The sequence below is a fragment of the Pieris rapae genome, chromosome 5 (genome assembly GCF_905147795.1).
Source record: "Pieris rapae chromosome 5, ilPieRapa1.1, whole genome shotgun sequence".
NCBI lineage: Eukaryota > Metazoa > Arthropoda > Insecta > Lepidoptera > Pieridae > Pieris > Pieris rapae.
Window position 1 is genome coordinate 9684263 of NC_059513.1, and position 18124 is coordinate 9702386.

The 18124-nt window shown below is 32.4% G+C and overlaps 1 protein-coding gene and 1 long non-coding RNA gene across 2 annotated transcripts in view; one reads left to right on the plus strand and one right to left on the minus strand.

Annotated features, from left to right (window-relative positions):
* LOC111003539 (protein fem-1 homolog CG6966) overlaps positions 1 to 18124 on the plus strand; it is a 70504-nt gene that overhangs the window by 26224 nt on the left and 26156 nt on the right. The gene's annotated exons all lie outside the window — the stretch shown is intronic.
* On the minus strand, positions 814 to 2500 carry LOC123689190. The gene is made up of 4 exons (XR_006750225.1): positions 2322 to 2500; positions 2075 to 2153; positions 1670 to 1822; positions 814 to 1372 (listed from the first exon to the last, which is right to left on the minus strand). It is a non-coding gene; the product is annotated as an uncharacterized LOC123689190 (long non-coding RNA).

Below are 18124 nucleotides of genomic sequence, written 5' to 3' on the forward strand. Positions count from 1 at the left end.
TCGCCGGTAATGATGGACAAGATGAAGCCGGGTACAACACTGATGAATGTGGCCAGAAATCTAAAACTAAACGAATAAATCAACTTGTTTTCGCTAGTGACTTGACTGATTATAAAAAAGTAGGTTTGCACAGTAACAGATAAGCAGCAATAAATCTTAAGCAGCCACCTATTACCGAACCACTCATTGTATAGGCCGAACATCATTCTTGTTATCATTATCGATTTTAGGTTGTAAACCCTTTTGGAACCCATTGTTCACGACGTCTAACGAGGAATGACAAGGGCTTCACGGTTTTGTAATTAAAAATTCTATAACACCACTGATAAATATCTGTGTATCAGGAAAATAACGTATATTTTAATGGCCAATATCTATGGTATATCAACTTAATTAGTTTAGAATTACGGTTGTCTAACACCTCTATAATTATTATTCCAATGTACGATGTAATCAATAGCATTTGAATTTAAATTCTATGGAATGGATTGTGTTTTCAAGCTATACAAATGATGGACGACATATATATATATACATATTTTTTCAAAACTATTCAATTTTTATTACCTATAGAGTAACTTTAACTGTCTAACAATGAAATATTCGATTTTAATTATCCATAACTATGCTACCTTATTTATTTGTTTTCGTCTTTCTTATTAGGCATGTACATAGGTGATGTGCCTTTTGTGCCTCACACATATTTGGGTCTTAGACATTCCGGTATCCTTAATGTCTTAATAGAGTGATAAAGTATTTTGATCGTTATTAAATACGTGAATGGAATTACGTTGAAAAAAATAACACCATACATATCATGAACACTTATTTATTCTCAATACAATTATATTTAAACGCGTTTTTAATATTAAAATTAGTGGTAAAATCTTATGTGCATCAAGCATATAAATTGTTTTATATAGGTTGACAACCTCTTCAACAGAAAATTCCACAGTAACTTATGTACGTAAATATTAATGTAATAGGCAAATTTAGATTCAGAGTCAAATCTAAGCGCACGACTCCGGTATATCAAAATCGTTAATGATTAACGTTTTTGACATTCGGGAGTTATCCGAAAATGCTCAGTCGTATGGCATCACCGTGCCCCCGATTACGTAGTGGCAGATAATAAAAGGACTAGTGATTATTCCCTATATTTTTCACTTTTCCGGTAACGTTTATCAAACAAATTGTATTCATTTAGTAGAGAATGTCAATTGTAACATGAAAATGAAGTAATTTAGGCTAAGAGATAGAAATTGCAAGGGGAACCGCATATTAAATGGTATGATACTAAATGCGCTGAATTTCATTGGATTCATGGTTAAATATTCCAAAAGCTGTCTCAGGTCCGCCTTTTGTCTTTCATCTGTAACAAAAACGTAAATTTAAAAAAGGCAGTTTTTTAACGGATTGAAGCTATGTATTATTGTAAACTTATGATTATTTTACATAATTTTAAGATTTTCCGACGTTTCGAGGGGTGGTTCAATGTCAAACAGCTGTAGAAAAAGTTATATTATTTGTATTTATTTCCCCGGAGTTGATACCGACTAAAAGAAGAAGGGTTTTTTGCAGAACTTGACTAGTTTAACTTAAAACATAAAGCATATATTTATGCTAGCGAAATTGCTTAAAATTTAATTCTGGAATCTCAAGAAATTACCTGAAAGTGTAATAATTTTGCTGACGATGCGCAGTTTTATTTGATCCAATTCGTATGAGCAAACTTCAAATAAGGCTGCACCGCTAAATGATAGCATTAGATTATGTAATACACGAACGAATGACCATATTATTAAAGAAGAGCGACCTGAAACTATATATTTTATAATGCATTTAAGTTACATTAGATATCTGTAATTTTGATTGCCTACCATACCGATACTAAAATAATAAAACCGAAGATGCAATTTCCAAATCGGAATTTTTTGAGTCAGACATAGAATTGCTATGAAAATATAAATTAAACACCACAGACTGTTCCTTTATTGTGTGTTCATAAAACGAAACTTCGATATGTATGAAGACTACGATACTAGATTTTTATTATTAGTATAAAAATTATTACTTTCTTCATTTGCAATCATGATCATCCGGTATTCATGTATGACCATTGTCATAATTCCAAAAATAGCAAAGATTAGTACCTGAAATGAAGCATTATATATTTGGATGTTTTCTAAGCAAATCCTCTAATAAATGTTGACTTTAAGGATACTAAATAATAATAATACCATTACTTAACTAAGAGCACGATAGTAAACCAACATTTTGACTGTACCAAAATGATAAAGAAGTTATTAAGAAGACGTTACCATAAGTTTTACAGGAAATCCGACTTCATTGAACCGTTCGTGAATTGCATCGTACTTGTCCAATATCTGTCTAATATCGAGTTTAACAGAATTGCTTAATTGCCGACTTAAATTCTCGCAAAATATTTTAAATCGCATCCAATGGAGTAGAACTATCATCAATATCGGCAGACGGCCTACGTCTGATATGAAACGGGTTATATTTGGTGTATAACGATTCGAACCGGAAACAGTAAATACTATCACAGAAACGAAAGATAAGATGACGTACGCAATGGATATCTTGGGTATTTTGGAATATCTATTTGCATATTTTTGATAATCGATTTGTGGATCGAACTCAAAGTACTTAAAGAAATATCTCTCCTCAGTATAAAACGATATTAGGAAGAGAAAAACGACTTCCATCGTACGGCTGTAATGCATTATCACAATTGTATCACCATCGTAAATATACTCGAGATAAATATATATAGCGAGGGAAAACGGAAGGTATTTAAATAACGAAAGTCCCGTCATTAGAGATAGGCCGCTGTAACCGAAGAAACAACGAATGTAGGAAACTGATTTTATGTTGCAAACGAATTTCATTTTAATATAGTCGAGTTTCACTGAATAATCGTAATACGTGTGTCACACAGAATAATGCCTACAAAAGACGTTTAATATTGTTTTGTCTTCACTTAAGCAAATTGGTTTAATTTGATTGGTTTTTTATCGTATAGATTTTGGTTTGTAATAACAGATATTATTTTTTGTACGTCAGTTATAATTATGTGGTTTCATTGTGATGAAATCGCCTCATGAAATTAAATATTATTAAGGGAATTAACGCGATTTTGGCATTCAAATATCAAATGTGTCTCGTTGTATTTTGAATACTAGATTGTATATAATTTTGTGGATATATTTTTTACGTGTTTTAGCAAGTATCGGTCATGGAGGTGAAATATTGTATGCGGCAGTCATAAGGTTTGTTTAAACTTTAAAGGATAGTCTGTCAAATATCACCTTTTAAACTATCATTTAAATGTCATTGCTTGTGGCGGCGTCCATGCGTCGGGTTGTCTCTATCCCTAAAATATGGCGAGGGGATATTTCTTTTTTTTACCGTTCATAAGTGTACATTATGTTACCTATATGAATAAATGATTTTTGTTTTGTTTTGTTTTTTGTTTTAAAGAACTTTATTTCTTATTAAAAAAAGGATAATTTTTCTACCAGAAAAACTTAATATTATAATACGAACGATATGGACGTCGCTTTCAGACAGCATGACAGCAGCTAGACTCTGATGTATATCTTTAATTCCCTTTTAAATTCATTAATTAAAGACAGTAATTTCGGGTTACCGAGATGCTTTAAATAATAGAGGATTTTAGTTTTACACTGTAATAACCACTCGCGTACCACAATACAAGATAAGCGAAATAATTAAATGTTAATTATATTATATATGTACTATGTAACGAATCAAAGCATTGTAACAGTTGAAGAGGAGTGCCTACGTCTGGCTATACTCTCGGAGCGTTTCTCCCATGATTTAGTTAAGCGCAACGCTTATAATACTAAGAAAGCCTGAGTGAGAAAAATGAAACGAACACTCATACTTAATAGTCCTCTTCAAATAATTTGTACGCGGCTTAGGCAAGATAAGCATAAAAATTAATTATAATTCAAGAAAAATAGTCGTAGCAGCGCCGGCGTCAATAATATAAATACGGCCGGGTTGCCTGGAAGAAATCGCTTGTAAGCGATAAGGCCGCCCGTTGCCTTAAATCTTTTGTAAACTGTTTTTTTTTTATATTTTTGTTATGTGTATGTTTTTGTATAATGTAATAAAGGATAAATAAATATATAAAATAAAAAATTTTAAGTTACAGAAGTGCATTTAGATTATTTCTTTTGATGAGCGGATATAAACTCACCCATTGTGGGGTTTCTCGGAAACTAAGACTGATCGTAATAATTACCTTAGTTGTAGCTATACTAGTATTGTAAAATTAAGGCAACGTAATATTTCTTATTAGTCATAATTATTGTTGATACTTGATTGTAATTCATGTAAATTTATGTTTTGTTAACCTTTTGGTTAAAGTAATAATAATTAGGAGCTAAAAATACAATACTTATTTGCCTCCAATCAATATAATACGTAAGAAGATTATGCTTTTATAGGCTTTTTGTTATTAATAAATTATTTCAAAAACCTGTTACAGCCTACAAGCTTACATGTCTTAACTTGAACTTTTGCAAGTCATTCTTACGACTACTATCGATTTCCTTGTTTATATTAATTACAATAATATATTAGTGTTATTTATGTTCTATTATAGCACAAACGATACGCTTTTGAAACGAAAACGTTTTTTCGATATTATTAGTTATTTATTTATTTGGAAACAAAACAGATACATCTATACAATAAAAATAAAGTTAAAAATAAAACATAAAACAACACATTAGATGTATCCACGATAGGTTTCACTTATATAAGTTATAGTTTTAACGTATTCGTCCTTATTCACATGTTAAAGGTTGGTGTTTCCGCAGTAGAGTCGCACTAGGCCGTTGTGTCCTAAGCTCCTTCCAGAAGAACAGAAGTCTACGGCGTGAAGCCTAGATCTCCCCCATCTAGGATTTCTATACGTTGTTTAGCCACAGCCTCGCATTCCCTGACTACGTGGGTGACTGATTCCAGCCTCTGCACATGGGGCTGTAGGTCTCTTTTTCATATGTTATATAGCAGACTCGGCCAAGCGTTGCTGTGGCTAAGGTTTTTGTTATATTACATAGTAGTAAATTAATCAAGGGAAACCGTAGGAGAACTTATGTGAAACGTTGGTACCACGACACGGACCTAAACTAAACTACCTTTAACTCAGCGCCATCTGTTAGAATTGTATCAAATAATAAACAAATGTTAATGTCATCGTAATTTTAGTAAGGATGCCTATTTTTTTTGAAAATGAAATATATTTCATTTTCAAAAAAAATAGGCTATAGCCTATGTCACTCAGGAATGATGTAGCTTTCCAACAGTGAAAGAATTTTTCAAATCTGCCAAGTAGTTTCGGAGCCTATTCAATTCATACAAACACACAAACAAACAAAAAATCAAACCTTTCCTCTTTATAATATTAGTATAGATAGTATAGATTATTACATGTTATATACGAAGGACACATAGGTCAAACTCTTTTATTGTATAAAGATGTGATGTAATTAGGTGTATCTTATTTTTAAGGCCAGCGCTTATATAAGTTGAATAAATGAGATAATATCGCTTAAAATTGCAAGTCATATTTAAACAGTTAAGTTTACAGATACAAGGAAATGTTACCCAAAAAATATAATATTAACACGTATTTGCGATCGGCATAGTCATATTTATTTGTATTAAATGATACAAATCGCTAATTTAAATTTTAATTTAATTAATACTACACGTTTTGTATTACAACATATTATTATGACTAGTATCAAATAGTATAGTTTTTTATTTACATATATACAATCTGTCAATCGCCTAGTAGTTATAAGTTTACTCGGCCTTAATATTTAAGTCTGCTTATAAAAACTTGTTTTGTAATGCAATGTTTAATGAATTTAAATACCTACCACCTGGAAAATTGGACGAATTCCGATTTTTTTTTATAGAACGGGGCAAACGGACAGGAGGCTCACCTGATGTTAAGTGATACCGCCACCCATGGACACTCGCAATGCTTGAGGGCTCGCGAGTGCGTTGCCGGCCTTTTAAGAATTTGTACGCTCTTTTCTTGAAGGACCCTTAGTCGATTTGGTTCGAATTTCGATTTTTTTTCATTAATAAAACTTACACCATTCCGAAGTCGCGACTCGCGGTGACATGATAAATCTCCATTTTATGATTGTCATAGGAAACCATGAATAATTTATATGCAAACCAGAAATGATATCTGACGCATTGAAACTAGAATCTAACATTATTTATTGCATAGCGAGATATTACAATAAACGTTATTCACGATTTGAATTGATTTTAATAAGTTGCACGTGATTGTGAAATTGAAGAAAAATTAAGTATTTTATTCACTATGTTTATAAATACAGTTGTTTGCTGGAGATTTTTGGTATAACTTTTCGAGCTTCCCAATTCATATTTTAGGTGTTATAAGTTTCTGTATCTCAGCGTGTATACAATTGCGATTAAGGCAAAAACTACTTATTTTTCTACGGCCGTCACTAACAGATGGGTCGTTGCCTGAGAAAGGATTTCATTCATAATGGTTTTATGTAAATGGAAATAACGATTCTTGTTGAAAAAATCTTGCCACAATACAGTCAAGGCGAGCATAGGTTAGTGGAATCTTAAATGATTTCTGCGTAATATTCTGAACCGCTTCCTTTGAGATTATTAAACTTTTATATAGAGCAACAATTATTTCGAGGGTAATCACGAAATAACGCCTTCGTTTAAGCATACCTTTGGTAAGGTAAGGGTCAAGTTGTGGTATGAAAAATTACGTCTTCTGCAATGAAATTATTATGTTAGCATTTATTTCATTGCTTAATTTGAGACTACTTTGTGGTCTCCTAAAGCGGATCCCGATTGGGGGTCACCGGCGTATTTTAATTAATAATTGTGTGCGCTGTATGTATTATAATAAAATATTGCGTAAGTATTTAGTTTGCGTAAGTAGTTAGTTTATTTCTAATGTTAAAATGTATTTCATTGTCATGTTTCAACTGTTTTGTGATCTACAATTGTTTAGTCACGGACATTCTTCGAAAGCATTATGGTTTGCTTGTTATATAAGGATTGCATTTGTCGTTATTTGCTTTCGCTTGAAGTACGTGATTTGAAAGATTTATAGCTAAATCGCTGCGGCTTACTTAAGCATTATATACTATTGTTTATATATGCAAACGTTTCGATAGAGCGTGCGACTCTTAATCCTAAGGTCGTGTGTTCATATCATGTATAAACGAGAGTACAATTTTTCCTTACCTCTACACTACTAAGTTCTTGAGGGTTTTGGGGTACAATTCAATAGAGCTCAACAGAGCAATATACTCTATCTTCTCTTCTTTGTTATTTTCTATATTATTCTCTCGTCTTCTATGTGTTCACTCAACACTCGCTTGTTAATGGCACACGTTTATCGGACATTTCTTCGTCAGCCGCGAAGTATTGCCTCAATCCCCCAAAGATTCGCGGCGTTTTTGCCCTTGGCGCAATTTGTACGTGCCTATACTGTCATATGTAATATCAGGTGATCAGTCTTACATGCGTGACCGACACCATCAATTTTGGGTCCAAGGTTTCCTCACGATGTTTTCTTTTACGAGTTAGGGTTGCACATGTAAAAAGAAATATCCATCAAGCCAGTTAGGCCAATGTTCTATTTTGCATTATAAACCTATAATTAGTAGTTAATTGTATTAACGTGATATACATTGTATTGTTTTGATCACGTTTGGTTTATTCACGTGTTCTCTTACGATGTGAAAATCGATTCCGGCCTACGCGCTTCTCAAGGTCTTTGTTTGTTGGTTTTGATTAATGATATATAAGGACCTAAAATAACATGTTTGTTTTGTTATCGGCGATCGCAAACACCTTTATATATCTAGTCAAAGTCGTAATGGGTTTTGACAGTTCTCGTTAAGCCGACTCTGAATGTTTATCTTAATGTCCATGGGCATCGGTATCATAAAATTAGTACATAAAATTAGCCTCCTATCTAGCCCCTGGTCTATATAAAATATAGAGCAGACATAACAGACTTTAGGTAATTAATGAATAGAATTTGATTTTGCCTTTGTGGGAAACTTTTTTTAAAAAATTCATGCCATTTCATCCACCCTATAGCTTTATAATGTAAACAAATTTCCTGTTACGTTACGTTGCGTTACGTTACGTAATAAAAGTTCATTAATATATAGTCTAATCAATTAAGTGTATTAACTATAATTAGTCGCGTCCTTGACTATTTATGTTTTAACTGAGCTGCTATTGTATGCTAATTAGTTCTATTCGCTTTTTTGACGTAAAATGTTCTTGTTGTCAAGTATGCGCAGCTTATGACTGCATGGTACTTCGCTTTTAATAGTTAGTGTGTGAACATTATTTTAATAATAATTTAGTAATAGGGAATTGCTTTATCCCAGGCTCCTAACTAGTAATGGTTAGGTCTGAGACAGTTACAAAAATGGTCTTAAAAAAGATTTATACCTGCTCATCATCCGACGTCGAGGCAGTATACGGAATTCCAACCGTATCACCTTGAGGTCCGTTGTTCCACAACTAAGCGTTTTTAAGGCAGTTTTATCCGCGCACCATTACTATGATATATATGAACCAACTGATACTGAACCATAAATATAAATATAATATATAGGACCTGGATGACCGAGCTTAGCTCGGTATTTTTTTTATAAATCGTGTTTTTTAAAAATTTTATTTAAGTACGAATTACATACTTACTAATAAAATTATGAAATATGAATATAATTAGCGAAATAAGATAATTATATTCATATTTAAGTTTTCATTTGACTGACATCTTTAAAGGAGCAATTCTATGTTTAAGTTGATAAAACACAAATAAAATGACATTTTCTAGAAATTATTCCTAGCTAAATCGATTTATCTCCCCCGAGACCCTCTGTATACTAAATTTCATGAAAATCGTTGGAGCCGATTCCGAGATTCCAATTATATATATATATATATTCAAGAATTGCTCGTTTAAAGATATAATATACTAGCTGACCTGGCAAACGTCGTCTTGCCAAACTACTACCTTTAACTCAGCGCCATCTGTTAGAATTGTATCAAATAATAAACAAATGTTAATGTTATCGTAATTTTAGTAAGGATGCCTATTTTTTTGAAAATGAAATATAGCCTATGTCACTCAGGAATGATGTAGCTTTCCAACAGTGAAAGAATTTTTCAAATCTGCCAAGTAGTTTCGGAGCCTATTCAATTCATACAAACAAACAAACAAAAAATCAAACCTTTCCTCTTTATAATATTAGTATAGATTAATATCAAATAATTAGCCTTCATCGCAACAAGTTTACATACAATATGGAAGGTATACAATTTTTCTATCCTAAGATGCGGCCCCCTTTTTTCCTACTTATTCAGGCTATTTTAATTTACGCTGTCGAATTTTTGTCAGCTAACCTTGCGATGTCGACGTTCTTATGCCTATCTATAATATCTATGAGTTGACGATATAATAGATGTGTAATTAAAATGACATTAAACATTAAACAGCGGAAAGTTGCGTACCTGGGCCACGTGTTGCGCCATGACCGCTACCACCTCCTTCAACTAATTAAAATCCAGGGTAAACGGCGTGTTGGTCGAAGGAAGAAATCATGACTTCGCAACGTTAGAGAGTGGACGGGTATTGAAAATGCGGAAGAGTTGCTACATCTGGCGCAGGACGAGATTCGTTTCAGAAAACTGACGGCCAACCTCCAGTAATGGAGAGGCACTTAAAGAAGAAGAATTAAAATCAGGAGTTAATCTTGGGCTTTAAATTCAGGGAATGGACTAAAAAGAACTAAACGTTCATTTTATGTGAATACATGCACACAATTCGATAATAATAATTCAATGGATATGTATCACTATTTTGTGACAATGTAAATTTACATATTATTTGTTAAGGCGACGTTTCATGTGAGAGAAAGGGAAGTTGTTCAAGGCCAAAGATGAATCGGTGACAGAAATAACTTTACAATATCCTTTATAAGCGAATAAAGGGTGACATTTCAGGTCAGATTACCTTTGTTAATGGAAACAATGATTTGGTATATTTGCGTTGACTATTTATTTAATTGGGTTGACAAATATAATATGTATATACTTGTCTAAATACCATTTTTATATTTTGGGTTTTATTTTTTGCTTTTAAGTGAAATATATATGTCGGAACTCGGAGCAGTGGCGCTGGTATCGGCTGCCATTGTCATTTACTAACATTAAAGGCGAATTTCTTTATAATTAAATAAACCATTCGTAATTTCTATCCATTTGTTGTATGAAATTATTATTATATGAATTTAAGCATTAAGTTTAAAATATTTAAAAAATAGGTTTTTTTAAAAATACATAATTATAAAAATATTGAGAAAAAATTACTTTTGAGTGATTCGTGAAAATTTCACCATCTGAGTAACGGTATTGGGTATAACCCACCCAGCTCTGCTGCTGAAGAAGTTCGAGCCGCAGTTGACAACAATATATATAACAAGACAACATTCGTGTCCAATATAAAAAGTGTGATTTATCAAATCTCTCAAACAACGTATACCTACATACACAACCTTAAAAATATTGTGAAATATGCAGTTACAAATCTCTCAAATTAATAAAAAAATTGCATAAATAATTAGATAACCTTTACTTTTATTCGATAAGGCACAGTTAATAAAGTGTGGTAATGATAAGACAAAAGATAATCAAATGCCGGTCAAAGTCGGTTCTCACGTTAAACGTAGCCTAATTCACATAAAACGTCAACTACATCGAAACGTACTCGTATATCTATTAATCGTCGAAATATGCGAAGTATAAAATAATTTTATTACGACAGCTAAACATTGCTAATTTATTACGGTAACCTTTATTTTTATCTAAGTCGAATTGAGTCGGAGATACTTTAGTTGGCAGCTGGTTCCACCTAGTGGTGGTGCGCGTAACACTTAGTTGTGGCACGGCGGGTGTCGAGGATATACTATCGTAATATAACAAAACAAATATATTATACTTACAATATTATGCGTACAATTGGCGACTGGATTTCTAGATCTATGCACACTAGAAGGAAACTGGCATCCGTTTAACTTCAAAATCGATTTGTCAGACTCGAAAGATCATCTGTGTATAGATTTTTATGTAAAACTTGACATAGTATGCTGTAAATGTAAGTTAATTAAAACAACCTGAAAAATCAAGTCACGGGATATCATACAATTATAGCGAATTAATGTTTAAAGTAAAAAGCTGTTAAGTTTATCAGGTTTTTATTTCGTACAAAGCTAAATTAAATAATATACAACAAAGAATAATTGAACTGTAGATTTGAAAAGAATCTATAGTTTAGTATAAATCAGCTTTATAGCTAAATAAAGAAAATAATAGATATAAAAAGGCTCAATCATTTAAGAAACTTAGAAAGGAAAAACTTAATAAAAAAATATGAATTTTATTTAACTAAATAATTCCTGATTCGAATGTGTTTTGTGTGCTGTTTGTGATATGTGGTGTGAGCTCATGCTGCTCATTCGTACTTTTAACCATATTCCGCAATATTATATAGTGGTCATTGTACGACCGGGTGCGATACATAACTGAGGTTTTGGGTAGTAACTAGTAAGTGTTGATGTGAGAAACGTGAAACAAAGCACGATTACGAGTCTGGTTGCAGTATATCGTATTGTTTTCGTCGAGAGTCTAAAGATTAAAGTAATCGTCCGCTCGTCGACGGGAATAATCCCAATGTTTCTACAGAATTCTAACTTTGAATCGGTACACTGGCGTGATCTCGTGCGATTGAGATTCATTAATGCATTTAGAATCGTCGGGATCTCAATACATTAATTTACGTATTATTTACTTAGTTTTACTTCTGTTATAACTTAGATTATAGTCGTCATATCGCTTATACATTGCGGTTGGAACTTTTACTTAATTATCTGAGTATATTTTCAAGTATGCGGATAAATATAATATATAATCATCCATTATTATATTTAATAGAAATTATTGCCATATTTGAAGTGTAGTTATTAAATGTAATCCCACGACGTCGCACGTTTCCTTGTTCCGTGTTAAGCTATTTTGAATTGCATTCGGATGCCATTAGCAGCGATGTCTGTAGGTAGAAGAATTTCTAAGTAAAATTGAACGATACGGGAATAATGTTATTTTTCTTTTCAATAGTTTAGAAGATAATGTATTCGTTTAATGTAAAAACTAGGGGATCTTTGGAAGCCGGTTGGTAGTACCGGTCATAGATTCATACTGCATTAAGTAATTTTTTGCAGTATTTCAGGAATCAAATTATTGCTTTAGCGCTGATAAGGTAGTTGTTACCTTGCTTAGCGGCTTCTTTCATTGTTTTATCAATTCTTAATTAGCAGCGAAGCCTTTTATTAATTATTTAATTAAAATATTTCTAAAATCTAGTGCAAGGAATCCAGTTTTGTTTCTTTTCGTGCTGTTTCCAATAGCTTTTTTTTATTATGTTTACAGTTTTTAATTACTGGCAGATGTACTGCCGGTTTGCTCTGAAAAAAAATTGTTTTATATTAGTCCTGTGTTGTTGAATAATTGGCTTGGTAAATGATTCGTCTCACAGCAATTAAATTTATTTTATTGCCTAGGTATCCTAGCATGTCTCAATGTCATTGTTTTTTCGAGTTTTGTCACTATTTGGATTGACGTAGTTTATGAGTGACGAAAAACAATGAGTAATTAAAGTGAACAATATAAACTTAATTTCGCCGGAAATGTTATTTTTATCAATTTAATAAAAATACATAAGAGTTACATTAAGATAAATAATTCCTGTATTTGCTATTGTTGTTTATATAAGTATTAATTTATAGATAGCGGCGTCAGTATGTGCTTCGTAACATTTAAAATAAAACATTATATACACATATTTTATTATTACTATGTAGTTTAAGAAAATTGTAAACAATTTATATTTGGTGCTATGTTATGTACATTTATAACAGAATTATTTATTTTCAATTTTACATTAATAAATGTCAATGTTAATAGACAAAAAAGGCATGACATTTTGCATAAAAAGTCTTTCCTGTTAGATAAATAAATTAAACGTTTATTAGCCTTTATCCAGTGCGAGTGAAACTGCAGGCACAAGCTAGTACTGTTAATTACATAGTCTATTACTTTTATGAGGCTTCATCAGCGTCATGTACTATGCTATACCCGTAACATTTATGTAATAAGATCGGCTTAAGAATATCATATAACCTCTTAAGGTCAAACTCCTTTCTGTATATGATACATATCGAAGTATATCCTATACATAAATTGCATATAAGGAAAATGCTATCAGAATGTTTAATATTTTATACTGTTCTTGTAAGGAATTTGAAGAAATCCGTTGAAGTTTGTTTTAGTCATGAGTTTTTTTATTAATAGTCAATACTGATATTATAAATCCAAAGAGGTGCAGTGGCCTAGTCGTTTACGCGTGTACCTCTCAACATTAAGGTCGTGCGTTTAAATAACGCCTTGACTATTGAGATCACGAAACAGATAAAGAAATCTGAGGCCAAGATTAAGAGGTTTTAGCGTCACACATTTTAAAGGGTTTTAAGGTATCCTATGACCAAATGAACTCCGGAGCACAGCTAGGAATGACATACAAATGTTTTATTCGTATATTCTATCTCCAAGTCAAGCGAAAAACGGCACGGCCGAAACTTTGCAGACGGAGAACTTGTGAACAAAACTAGTATCCATTAATTTTTAAACCCACTGAAAGAAACAGTGGCGCTTACAACCTTTCCAGGTCTGGGTGAGGTTTCTGTAATTGTTTGATGACCATTTGTCAATTTAATAGGCAAGTAGGTAATCAGGCTCCTGTGCCAGACAAGCCGTCGACTTTTTTGGGTCTAAGGCAAGTCAGTTTCACTGTTTGAGCGAATTGTAAATTGTATTTAACACACAAAAGTCCATTGGGGCACAGCCAAATCTATTACCTCGGGGATGAAGCCGTATGCTGATGCCACTAGGCCAACACTGCTTAAAGTGACTAAACAAACTAATTAAATATAATATGTATTACTTGCAGATACATTGTCTCATGCGATGGCCATATCAATCTAATATTTAAAACATAAGAGATTTTTCATATATAAGGGGTTGTTGTAAGGTTAGTAAATAAAGGTATAAAAACTGATTGCGAGATTTTTTTTATTTAAATTGCCATAAGCTATTTAGATGTTGAGACTTTTGGCACTGTATACAACGCAAGTGAAACTCTTTAAACAGCTCTCGTATTGTTCGAAACACAATTTGTTCGAAGCACTTTCACGATGATTCATTGCAAATGAAATGTATTGCAACGAAAGCTTTATTTAATCATACGTAAAGTACTTTGACGCATTCATCATTTGTTAGTCATATTGTACCTTCGTTCCACGTATTTGGTAAATTCTTAAGACAATAATTATATGTAATTGTACCATTGTAGAGATTGAGATTAATAATTTAGTTTATAAAAAATATTAATTACTAATTTAAATTAAATTATTTTGATAATTGATTTTGTCCATTAACACTTGTTTAGTTTAAGTACACTACAGATAACAACTAAATTAGGTAAAGGTATATACTAACCTAATTTAGTTGTTATCTGTAATCAGTAGTAGTCTTCAGCTCATTAATAAGTACATTTTTTTTAATTACTATTTTATAATGGCAACATTAGGGGTACAAAATTTGTTTTCTATTTATCCATTTTACATTACGTAACTTCAGAATATTTTACATAATCTTTATTTTATTGTTATTGTCATCAATAGAATATGTTGTTTAGACATAACAGTAGATTACTTTACATTTGGAATCAATTTTTATTTAAGTAAAAAAAAATTATAATTTGACATTTTACGTCAAAAATTCTACTAGAATTTTAATATTTCTTGAATCAATTTTCCCATTCGGATTACAAAAAACACCGTCGCCTCATAAATAGAGCTCTGCTCAGCATTCAAACAAGCATAAAACAATGCAACACGTTTAAAAATCTTGTATTTAATACATTTTAAAGTTAAAGCATCATTTTGTTATTAATCCTACGAAGCTCTATTTTTCAACCTATTATAGACAATCTGTTCTATTTTAAATACATATATTATGTCACAATGAACTTTTAAGCGTACGTTATAATAACAAATATGACGCGGAGAGATGACTATGTAATCTAATAAAACTGATGTATTATAGACTATCAAATAGTCATTAATTTATAGATCTGGCAATATGGAACCATGTGTGGAAAAACCTGCTGCCCGATTAAGTATTTCCGAACCAATACGACTTTCGCCCAAACCCCTTAACCTATCTCAATAAATTTTTATTTTTATTGTTCGGGCGTTAGAGTTCTTCAAGAAAAGACCGTGCCAATTCTTAAAAGGCTGGCAACAAACTTACGAGTCCTATGGCATTGCCAGTGTCCATGGGCGGCGGTATCACTCAACATCAAGTAAGTTTCCCCCACCGTTTGCCCCCGTCCTATTTTAAAAAATATTGGCATTAAATAACATATGAATGGATTGTTGTGTGATGTAAATTTGGCTGTAACGTTTAATAACATAGCAGCTGTCAGTAAAGCCATGGCTCTGACATATATTACAACGTATACATCCACCGTATAGCACCTTTAATATTACCACGTTTTCATTGAATGCTTTATTAAAAAATATCTGTGTCGAGCGGTTAGGCGACTAAAAACGCGTAGAGAACCAGCGTCTCTCGACTTCTCAACCTTTTTATTTTGAATTGGTGATTTGCAACAAATAAACTCAGGATCGAGCCGATTTCACTAATAAAATCCTAAAGTCGTTGATATGTTATTGAATATGCCATATTTCCAAAATACGTGTGAAACTAAACGTTCAACCGCAATTGGATAGAAAAGAAAATAAAATACGTTTAATTTGGAACATAAGATCATCATGGTATCACTTATTCCACGTCATTCAATTCGAGCCTGTTGGCATCCCTACTCATCGGCAAAGAAGACAGAGGGTGTTGGCCGAGAGAAAAAGCCGGCTTAAAAAACTCTCATATATAATATGTATAAACATCCATAAGTTAATTTAAGTCTATGCTGATATAACTGTGTATTTACGTGTCCATAGTCGGTGTAATATTATGTACGAGACGTTTCGTAAAACAAGATTCTGAACATAATCAAGTCTAAAGGTTAAGACAAGGGTAGACGAAGTTCGCAACTACGCAGACACCGAAATTAATATTAAAACGATCAATAACTCTTGGGCGTATTTTTGTGAAAGGCTTTTTGTAAAGTGACATCTTTTACCCAAATAAAATAAAAGGTTTTTGCTCTAATAAGGTCACAATAGTACTATATTAGTATTATACTCATAACATTTGTGCCTTATTTGGTACATACGACATAGCATACTTCTTTCATTAAACACAAAAATCGAATTGATAAAAAGCTAAGTTTAAACGTGATTGGTCAATTGAATACATGTTTCACAGTACATGTACTATAGTTAATTATACAAGAATGCTTAAGCATGACACAGGGCGCCACAATTTCTAACAATAACTGTAATGAATACCGGACAATAGCATTAAGTATTGATATCGATCACGCTTAGAAAGTCACTTTCGATTGTATTCTAGGTCATTAGGTTGTAAAGCACTTTCCATTTGAATTATATTTTACAATTAAAACATAGCGAGTATTTTGTATTTGCAGAACATTAAGACATTTTCTATTGGAATAAAAACGAATAATAGCGCCTGACTTTTTATGCTTAGTTAAACAACACTGCGAACAATTTGCTAAATTTTAAGAAGTTTAAACCAATCCTTCAAGTTCTAGACTTTTTAAGTTATCATGATAGTGTAGGCTTGACTTGTGTGGACTCGTTAGCGCAGTCGCACCTGTCTCGGACAAGCAAAGAACCTGGGGCGGCCACAGAGCAGGAAAATAATAATAGGCTCATTCTTCCTCCCTTCGATTTTGTTCCGTTTGGAGTTGAGACTGACTCTTCAGCCGTTGGGTTCAAGTACACAGGCAGAAGTTTATTTGAAATTAATAGTTTTATATTGATATTATTTAACTGAATTATTTATTTTTCTAATAATTGAAAGTTTGTTACAGAGCCGGTTTTGGTTTAAAATAGGCTTAGATAACCGAGGTTCGTTATGAAACCGGAAAGCTTCTACCAGTTTCACAGATATTGCCTGTGAAAGGGTCCGATTTAGATATTTCGAAAGCTGGTACTTTCGTATTGAAGTGGGTTGCAACTTTCAATGCAATTTATTAAATTGTGTAATGCTAGGTTCCTTGTTCTGAGGGCTGAGCCAATTTGCACCTCAAAATTATTGATTGGTCTGTAGGCAACACCTGGTTTTATTAAACCAAATAATATTTCCTTTATTAACTATGAAGTTTAGTAACTTAGTATAAGTTTTTTTTATATGAAACAAAGGGCTAATAGACATAAGGCTCACCATGTTAAGTGATACAGCTCATGCCAGAAGCCTCAGAAGTGCATTACCGGAATTTTCAGGATTAGTGCGCTCTGCGTTGAATTATTTTTCAAATCGCGCAGTCTGTCATGTCTTCAAATCTTGATCTTAAATTTCTAAAATACAACAAAAATCTGTTACATTATAGTAAACCTTTTTAATACAGTTGCTCAAAAAGTAACGTATTGCAGGGACGCATAGCGTTCGGGATGTGGTCTATTACACGCTCGTGCTTTTTCTTTACATTTCGTGCACTCGTGCGTTTTCTTCGCCAACTGCCAAAACAATGTCTATTAAAAAGAAAAAAAAAACAACCACGAAGTTTTTACAAAAAAAATATTATGGTTCATGTTTCATGGCTCATGTATCAGGTTCATGCAAATATTTCTAAAAAGAAGCTACTAATTTTTTTCAATATCAGTTTTGAGTTGTTCCGACTGTCAAATTTGTCGGAACTCTTTGCAATGACAGGATTTCCGCACTTGTAATGAAATATTATAATATATCGTAACTTGTGATTTGT